General features: G+C 45.7%; 1 pseudogene; it reads left to right on the forward strand.

Moving 5' to 3' along the window:
* The first annotated feature begins 2295 nt into the window (after nucleotides 1–2295).
* LOC119924195 lies at nucleotides 2296–6995 on the forward strand (annotated as a pseudogene).
* The last annotated feature ends 2932 nt before the right edge of the window (nucleotides 6996–9927 follow it).

The raw sequence follows: 9927 nt of genomic DNA on the forward strand, positions 1-9927 counted from the left end.
CAGAGAACAAACTCAATCAATACTATCAATTGATTGATACATTTGTATGTATATGTTTATTAATTGCTATATTTTTCTTTATATGTACTCACACTTTCAATTTTGCATTCAACTATTCAATTCCAACACATTTCCTGTTAAATTCTCATTTTTTCCTTCTGCTTTCATTCTTTTAAATACTTTTGATCTCTCCCCCCCATTAAATTGTAAGCTCCCTGAGGGCAAGGAAATGTGTCTCTTACTTCTCTTCAACTCTTCTCAGTGCTTAGTACTTAGTGTTGTATTCTTAGTATAGGACAGACCTGGGTAAACGTTGCCAATTGATTGATTGGACAGGGGAAAACCCACCTGGAAAACGAACTTGTCCTGTATAGAATTTTGGAGAATGGCCACCCTTGTGTACGTATATACATGCATATATGCATATGTATGTGTGAGAGTGTAGGTAATAATGATAATAATGGTGGTATATGTTAAGCACTTATTATGTGCCGAGCACTTTTCTAAGCACGGGGGGGGGGGGGGGGGCGGAGTGAAAAAACGTAATCAGGTTGTCCCACGTGGGGCTCACAGTCTTCATCTACATTTTACAGATGAGGAAACTGAGGCACAGAGAATTGAAGTGACTTGCACAAGGTCACACAGATGGCAAGTGGCAGAGCTGGGATTAGAACCTATGACCTCTGATTCCCATGTTCGGGCTCTTGCCACTAAGCCAGGGATGCTTCCCCCGCACAGGTATGTGCTTAAACGTGTGCATATGTGTTCATGTATATGTGTGAGTGTAGTCACGTGCCTTTGTGAATGTACATGCATATATAGGTACATATGCACATACATGCTTGCCCGTATACGTGTGGGTATATGTTTGCACATATGCACATGTATGCTTATATATCTGTGCACATGTATATATGCACAAATTCAATCATTCATATTACATTCAATTATATTTCGATCAATCGTATTTATTGAGCACTTACTGTGTGGACAGCACTGTTCTAAGCGCTCAGGGGAGAGAAATTAGGCAACAAATAGAGACAATCCCTACCCAACAACAGGCTCACAGTCTAAAAGGGGAGTGACAGACATCAAAACAAGTAAACAGACATCAATAGCATCAATAGAAATAAATGGAATCATAGATCTATCCACATCATGTATATAATGCATATATACTGTAAATAATGTATATGAATGTGGATGTGTGTATACGTCACTTCACTTCTCTGTGCCTCAAGTACCTGATCTGTAGAATGGGGATGAAGACTCTGAGCCCCACGTGGGACAACCTGATTACCTGGTATCTACCCTAGTGCTTAGAACAATTCTTGGCACAGAGTAAGCGCTTAACAGATGTTATTATTATTATTATTATTATTATTATTATTACTATCATTATTATTATTTGCACACATGTATGGCTGCATACATGCATACGCATATATGTACACCACATATGTACACGATGTATGTGTGTGAGCGTGTTTCTCTGTGTGTGTATAAGTATGGGACTATACACGTATGAATATACATGTCAGTGTATGTATACGTGTGCATATGTGTGTGCTTTCAATAACCTCATCCACCTCATTTTAACGGAACCCCGAGGCCTAGAAGAGAATCCAAGTCGTCAGCCAAGAAAAACTGTCCGAAGGGCCTTTATCTGGGAGCTGAAAGCCGGGAAGAGTTTGCTCCAAACAAGAGTGAAGCCGGCTGATTTTCCCAGCCAACTTCATCCATGGCCTCCTCTCTGCTGGGACTGTGCACGGGGTCACTCCAGGACAGAGCAGAGACCGTGGGGGAGGGTGTCAGTGTCTGCCGCCCCCACCTCGGCCCTCCCGGGGACCCTTCTCCCCTCCCCCCATCCGAGCAACCCAAGAGCCACCAGAAGCATCTCTGCTGCTCTGACACTTGGCTCTCCCCAGGCTAAAACGAGCTCAGTGGAAATTAGCAATCAAGCGTTGCCTATTGCAGGGAGGCTCTTGGGGACTCGTTAAAACTGCAACGCGTGGATCGTTTCAGAAAGTTATTAATAAGACGCAAGGGAGGCGATTAGGCAGTTGGCAGTCTCATCATTCCAGCGGGTGGACTTCCCAATGAGGTCTCAGTGGCCTACCAGCTCGGTGGAGCCATCAGCAGGGGCCACCCGGAGCTGAGGGAAATGAAAAAAGGAGACGGCAGCTGCTGGAAAAGTTTAGTCTCGCTCCCGAGAGGGAAATCAAGTCACACAGAGGTCTTGTTCTCACGCATTGAGGCGGTAGAGGTGGGGAAATGAAAAGCAGAAGTGAAAGAATGCCGGACTTTATACTGATTCCTTCTCGGGCCCGCTTCCTGCCTGCCCCTCCAAATTCCTCCGATCGGTGGACCCTGTCGGCACCCCCGGTAGAGCAGGATAAATTTTATTTTCTCCTAGAGGAGGTCCCCCCCAGCTCACACCTCGACTGAGAGGTGGAGGAGGAGCATGAGAAGCATCGTGGCCTTGTAGCTACAGCCCGGGCCTGGGAGTCGGAAGGAGCTAGGTTCTAATTCCACCTCCTCCTCTTGCCTATTTTATGACCTTGGGCAAGTCATATCTCTGTGCCCCAGTCCCCTCATCTGTAAAATGGAGATTATGAGTGGGCCCAACCTGATTAGCCTGTATCTTCCCCAGTGCTTAGTACAGTGCCTGGTACATAGTAAGTGCTTAACAGTGACGAACAACTCTGTTATGCTGAACTCTCCCAAATGTTTAGTCCAGTGCTCTACATACAGTAAGCACTCAATAAATTCCATTGATTGATTGATTGACTGATTGATTATCCTTTGTTATACTGTCATATGTGACTTTACAAATCCGAGCCTAGTCCAGAACAGAAAGACATGATATGTTTGATCGAGAACTGGCTCTGCTATTTTTGGCCGTGTGGATTTTGGAAAGTCCCTTAACTTATCTGTGCCTCAGTTTCCTCATTGGTAAAATAGGGATGCAATACCCGTTTTCCCTTCCTCTTAGACTATGAGTCCAGGGACTGTGTCCAATTAGTTTATCTTGTACCAATCTCAGCACTTATAGCACAGGGCTGGGCCCATAAATAACATCGTTATAAAAATAGCATTGGCATATGTGCTAACGAATGGGAAAAAGTATAAAAGTGCAAAAGATGTGTTGGAAGGAAAAGTTGGGAATTAATATGAGAAGTCTTCCTGGAGCAGATGGGATTTTTAGGAAGGCTTTGAAATTGAATTCACTGAATCCAGTTCTCTTCTATGGTATTAAACGTATTTATTAAGTGCCCATTGTGGACAATGCACTGTATTAAGCGCTTGAGAAAGTTCAACAGGAAGCAAAGCTCTTAGTACTGGGCTCTGGGTTCCAATCCCAGATCTTTCTGCTCCTTGATCTTGGGCAAGTCTCTTCACTGCTCAGGACCTCATTCTCCTTATATGTAAAATGGGGATTCAATACCTGTTCTCCCCTCTAAACTGTAAACTCATTGTGAGCGGGGAATGTGTCTATCAATTGTTATATCGAACTCTACCAAGCGCCTAGTACAGTGTTCTGCACACAGAAAGCGCTCATTAAATACGATTGATTAATTGAAGGATTCTCCCTCCTACTTAGACTGTGAGCCCTATGTCAAACAGGAACTATGCCCAGCTTGATTGTCTTATATTTCTCTCAATGTGTAGTAAAGTGATTGGCACAGAGTAAGCACTTAACAAATACCACCACTATTATTATTGTTATGAGATTATTTATTATTAACTCTTATTAATAATGAAACTTATTTATTAAGTTATTAATAAAAATAAGCTTCCTCAGCACTTTGGAAATCACAACCTCCTTTGGTGTTTTTGTACACGTTGACTTGCCTCTTCAGATATTCCAATCAATACATCACATTTATTGAGCACTTCCTGTGTGCAGAGCACTGTGCTAAGCACTTGGGAGAGTAGAGTATAATAGACTTGGCAGATATATTTCCCACTCACAATAAGCTTACAGTCTAGAAGATCTCACACAGCAGACAAGTGGCAGAGCTGGTATTAGAACCCAGGTCCTTCTGACTCCCAAGCCTGTACTCTATCCATTAGGCCACGCTGCTTCCAGCGCTTAGAACAGTGCTTGTAACATAGTATACACTTAACAAATACCATAATTATTATTCTCACTGGAGCAGGCAAAATTTACATGAAACCAACAATGAGCTCAATGCTATAGCCTTGGTAGGCTTCACCCGTGCCCTACTTCTCGTGGATAGGGCTTCTTGGGATCGCTCAGTCCATCCATCAATCAATCAATCAATGACCAATAGTGTTTATTGATTGCCTTTTGAGTGCTTAACTGCACTAAATGTTTGGGAGAGTGAACAGAAACAAGACCCAAGGTCAAGTAATCAATGGAATTATTGAGTACCTCCGCATACAGAGGATTGTGCTACTACTACTGCTATTTATGGTATTTGTTTAGCACTTACTATGTGCCAAGCACTGTTCTAATGTCTGGGGTAGATACAAGGCAATCAGGTTGAACACAGTCCCTGTCCCACATGGGGCTCACAGTCTCAATCTACATTTTATTAATTAATTCATTCATTCAATCGTATTTATTGAACACTTACCGTGTGCAGGACACTGTACTAAGCGCTTGGAAAGTACAATTCGGCAACAAATAGAGATAATCCCTACCCAACAATGGACTCAGTCTAGAAGTGGGAGGCAGGCAACGAAACAAAACAAAGTTAACAGGCATCAATAACATCAGTAGCACTTTACAGATGAAGTAACTGAGGCACAGAGAAGTGAAGTGACTTGTCGTAGGTCACACAGCAAGCAAATGGCAGAGTCGGGATTAGAACCCACCACCTCTGACTCCCAAGCCTGGGACCTTGCCGCTAGGCCGTACTAAGCGCTTGGGAGGGTACAATAAAGGTAGAATACCTGGCCCCCTTTTCCCTCAGCCTACCCCCCTCCCCATCGCCCCATCTCGCTCCCTTTGCTCTACCCCTCCCACCCCACAGCGCTTGTGTACATATATATATATATATATATATATATATATATATATATATATATATATATATATATATATAATCTATTTATTTGCATTAATGACTGTTTACTTGTTTTGATGTGTATAGATCTATAATTATATTTATTTCTATTGATGCTACTGATGCCTGTTTACTTGTTTTGATGTCTGTCCCTCCCCCCCCGCCCCCGCCCCTTCTAGACTGTAAACCTAGGGATCGTCAGGGATGGGCAGGGATTGTCTCTATTGCATAACTGCACTTTCCAAACGCTTAGTAAAGCGCTCTGCACACAAGTAAGCCCTCAATAAATAAGGAGGAGGAGGAGGAGGAGGAGGAGGAGGAGGAGGAGGAGAAGAAGAAGAAGAAGAAGAAGAAGAAGAAGATGATGATGATGATGATGATGATGAACAAGAACAAGAACAAGAACAAGAACAAGTACAAGAACAAGAAGACGGCTTAGTGTCAAGACCCTGGGTTTGGGAGTAAGAGTTCGTGGGTTCTAATCCGGCTCCGCCACTTGCCTGCTATATGATCTTGGGCAAGCCACTTTACTTCTCTGTACCTCAGTTCTCTAATGTCTGAAAAGGGGATTAAGACTGTGAGCCCCACGTGAGCCAACATGATTCCTTTTTAACTACCCCAGCGCTTACAGCAGTGATTGGCACATAGTAAGCGCTTAGCAACTACCATTATTATTAGTAGTAGCAGTGCTAGTAATGGTAATAGTAAACTATTTCTAATGTTTCCTCAGTTTCTCTGGCTTCCTCACTACTCCCAAGTGAACATCGTCTAGGGGAGGTTCCCAAAGTCAGGGACGAAAGAGAAGACCGAAGAAGCACCCAACAGCTCTTCCTTTGATCTGCACCACCAGCTCTCCTTCTCCCCTTCCCCACCAGTTTGGCCTCCTTCTTCCCTCTTGCTCTCCCCTTCTCCATCATCTCTCCCTTTCACCTCCTCTACCGACCCTTTCCCACCAGCTCTCCCACCTACCTCCCCCACCAACTCCTCTGCTTTATTCCACGGCCAGCTCTCCCTCTTCCCTTCACCGGCCCTCTCCCGGTCCCCCCCGTCAAGTCCGAGGAACCACAGCACCGTGTCCAAGTTCGTCATCCTGGGCCTGTCGAACCGCCTCGAGATGCAGTCCCTCTTCTTCACCTTCTTCCTGTGCGTCTACCTGGTCGCCATGCTGGGCAACGGTCTCATCGTGGCCAAGGTCTCTCTCAGAGCGGACCTGCACATGCCCATATACGTCCTGCTGGTGACCCTGGTGGACGTCGTGTGCACCTCCTCCATCGTTCCCAAGATTCTGGAGACCTCGCTGAGGCCACGGAAGACTATCTCCAAGACCATCTTCTTCTTCACCTGGTCCCTGGGGGCCGAGATGTTCCTCTTCACTGCCATGGCCTACGACCGCTACGTGTACATCTGCTTCCTCCTCTCCTACGCTGCCATCATGAGCCAGCAGACGTGCTATGCCCTCCTCTCCGCCGTCCTCCTCATCGCTGTCACCAACGCCTGGAAGCACACAGGCCTTATCCTCTTACTGATATTCTGCAGTCCGGACGCCGTCGACCACTTCTGCTAGATCCCCGCCCTGCTGGTCTTCTCCTGCAGCCCCGTCCCGGCCAACGAGATGATGGTCTTCATGGGCGACATCGTTCTGGCCATGGAGAGACTTCCTGCTGACCTGCCTCTCCTACGGCTTCACTGCCGGACATCATTCACAACTGGATGGCCAAGGGCAAGAGGAAGGCTTTCTCCATCTGCTCCTCCCATCTCTTCGTGGTCTCCCTCTACTACTCCCCCATCATCTACACCTACATCCGGCCCACCTCCTCCTACTTCTTTGACAGGGACAAGGTGCTGGAGGCCCTGTATCCACTGTTCACGGAGACCCTATACCCCACTGTCTACAGCCTCTGCAACACAGAAATCCAGGCAGGCATCCGGAAGATCTTCTCCCTGAAGTGCCGATACTGATAATAATAGCTATTATTATTATTATGGCACTCGTTGAGAGCTTACTGGGTGCCTAGCGCTGTTCTAAATTCCGGTATAGGTACAGGTTTATCAGGTTGGACGCGGTCCCTGTGCCACATGGGGCTCACGTTTTTAATCCCCATTTTACAGATAGGGAATTGAGGCCCAGAGAAGTGAAGTGACTTGGACAGAGTTACACAGCGGACATGTGTCAGAGCTAGGATTAGAACCCACATCCTTCTGACTCCCAGGCCCGGGCTCTATCTACTAAGCAGCACTGTTTCTCTGCTTCTCTAGCCAATGAGGGGTGAGTTTCTCTGTCACCACCACCTTGAGTAATATAATAATAATAATGTTAATAGTGATGATGGTAGTTTTTAAGAGCTTACTATGTGCCAGGCACAGTATTGAGCGCCAGGGTGGATACAAACACATCGGCTTGGACACAGGCTCTGTCCCACTTGGGGCTCACAGTCTCAATCCCCATTTTACAGATGAGGTAACTGAGGCCTATAGAATAATACTGCTACTAACTGTTGTACTTGTTAAGGCTATATGCCAGGCACTGAACTAAGCACTGGGGTGGATACAAGCAAATCGGGTTGTACACAGTCCCTGTCCCACAGGGGACTCACATTCTTAATCTCTACTTAACAGACGAGGTCACTGAGGCTCAGAGAAGTGAAGGGACTTGCCCTAGGTCGCACAGCAGATGAGTGGCAGAGCCGGGATTAGAACCTGGGCCATTGCTCTATCCATTAGGCCATGCTGCTTTATGGAGGAGCATAAGGGACAACTAAATATTTTCCCACACTAATCTCTTGGAGTTTTTAGAAGAGGATGGAGATATACACTGACCATTATAATAATAATAATGATGGTATTTCTTAAACTCTTAATATGTGCCAAGCTTTGTTCTAAGCACTGGGGTAGATACAAGGTAATCAGTTTGTCCCACGTGGCGCTCACAGTCTTCATCCCCATTTTACAGATGAGGGAACTGAGGAACAGAGAATAATGCAAATAATATTGATGGTATTTGTTAAGCGCTTACTATGTGCAAAGCACTGCTCTAAGCGCTGGGGAGGTTACAAGGTGATCAGTTTGTCCTACATGGGGCTCCCAGTCTTCATCCCCATTTTACAGATGAGGTCACTGAAGCCCAGAGAAGTAAAGTGAATTGTCCAAAGTCACCCAACTGATAAATGGCAAATCCGAGATTAGAATTTATGACCTCTGACCTCCAAGCCTGCACTCTTTCCACTAAGCCATGCTGCTTCTCTATAATTATTGTACTTGTTAAGTACTTACTTTGCACCAAGCACTGTTTTCAGGGATGGGGTGGATACAAGGTAATCAGGTTGTCCCACGTGGGGCTCACAGTCTTAATCCCCATTTTACAGGGGTGGTAGCTGAGGCAGAGAAATTAAATGGCTTTCCCAAAGTCACACAGCTGATAAGTGGCAGAGCCGGGATTAGAACCCACGACTTTGGCCAGCCGAGCCAGGGCTCTTTCTACTAAGCCACGTTGCTTAGCTCACTCACCTCACCTCAACAAGACTGTCAACACATTGAGGACAGAGACGTTGCCTTCCTCAAGTCACCTACGCCGTACTGAGCCACCCTGATGGGGACACTCCAAAATCACTTCTTGCTCACCAGCTGGAGGGCCTGAAGAGTGCAAGAGATAACTTCCATATCCGATGTCAAACGACGGGAAAATTTGCATATTTGACATCCTATGTGACAGCCTCATCACGTTTGCACCCACGTTCTCCCATAGTCCTTTTGAACACCGCCATTTCCTTAAGTGACTATTTTAGCCATCTCTTCCTCCCGTCTGTAAATTAATGAATTCCAGTATTCCTTCACTGGGAGCTCATCAGGTTGGACACAGTCCCTGTCCCCCAGTAATAATAATAATGGTATTTGTTAAGCACTTACTAAGTGCCAAGCGAGGTCGTTATTGGGTAGGGACCGTCTCTATATGTTGCCAACTTGTACTTCCCAAGCGCTTAGTAAAGTGCTCTGCACACAGTAAGTGCTCGATAAGTACGATTGAATGAATGAATGAATGAATGAATTGTTCTAAGCGCTGAGGTAGATATGAGGTAACTGGTACCCGGAGAAGCGAAGCGACTTGCCCAAGGTCACAAGGCAGACCAATGGCAGAGCTGGGATTAGAACCCAGGTCCTCTGACTCTCAGGCCCGGGCTCTTTCCACTAAACCACACTGCTTCACACTGCTCACTGTATGTCTGCCATCCCCTTTAGAGTGGAAGCTCCTTGAAAGCAATGATCAAGTTTTCCACCTCTATTCTACTCCCCCAAATGCTCATTATAGTGCTCTTTACCCAATAGGTGTTCAGAACAGTGTTTGGCACATAGTAAGCGATTAACAAAAACTAAGCCGTCTTCTTCTCCTCCTCTCATATGTGTGTGTGTGAGCAGATGTGTGAAAGTGAGGGTGTGCAAGTATGAACATATATGCGTGCAGGGAGTATGAGTGTGTGTGTGTTTGTGTGTGTCCCTCACCAGCCCCCAGACCGTGAATCCCAAATCTTTCCACAATAGCTGCAAGCATTCAGTCATTCAGTCGTATTTATTAAGTGCTTAATTGTGCGGAGCACTGTACTAAGCGATTGGAAAGTCCAATTCAGCAACAAATAGAAAAAATCCCTGCCCACAATGGGCTCACAGAACCCTTCAATAAGTACGATGGATTTATTGATGGCTTCAGCAATAAATAGAAAAAAACCCTGCCCACAATGGGCTCACAGAACCCATCAATACGTACGATGGATTTATTGATGGCTGGATGGCCGGATTGATGGCTTTCACGGGGCTTTTTTGAAGAGCTGAAAGGTGAGTTTCCGGCCTACAATGCTAGAGTCCGGGATCCACGTTAACTCCCCGCCCCAGCACCCGATTC

This window comes from Tachyglossus aculeatus, unplaced genomic scaffold (assembly GCF_015852505.1).
Source record: "Tachyglossus aculeatus isolate mTacAcu1 unplaced genomic scaffold, mTacAcu1.pri scaffold_87_arrow_ctg1, whole genome shotgun sequence".
Classification (NCBI taxonomy): Eukaryota; Metazoa; Chordata; class Mammalia; order Monotremata; family Tachyglossidae; genus Tachyglossus; species Tachyglossus aculeatus.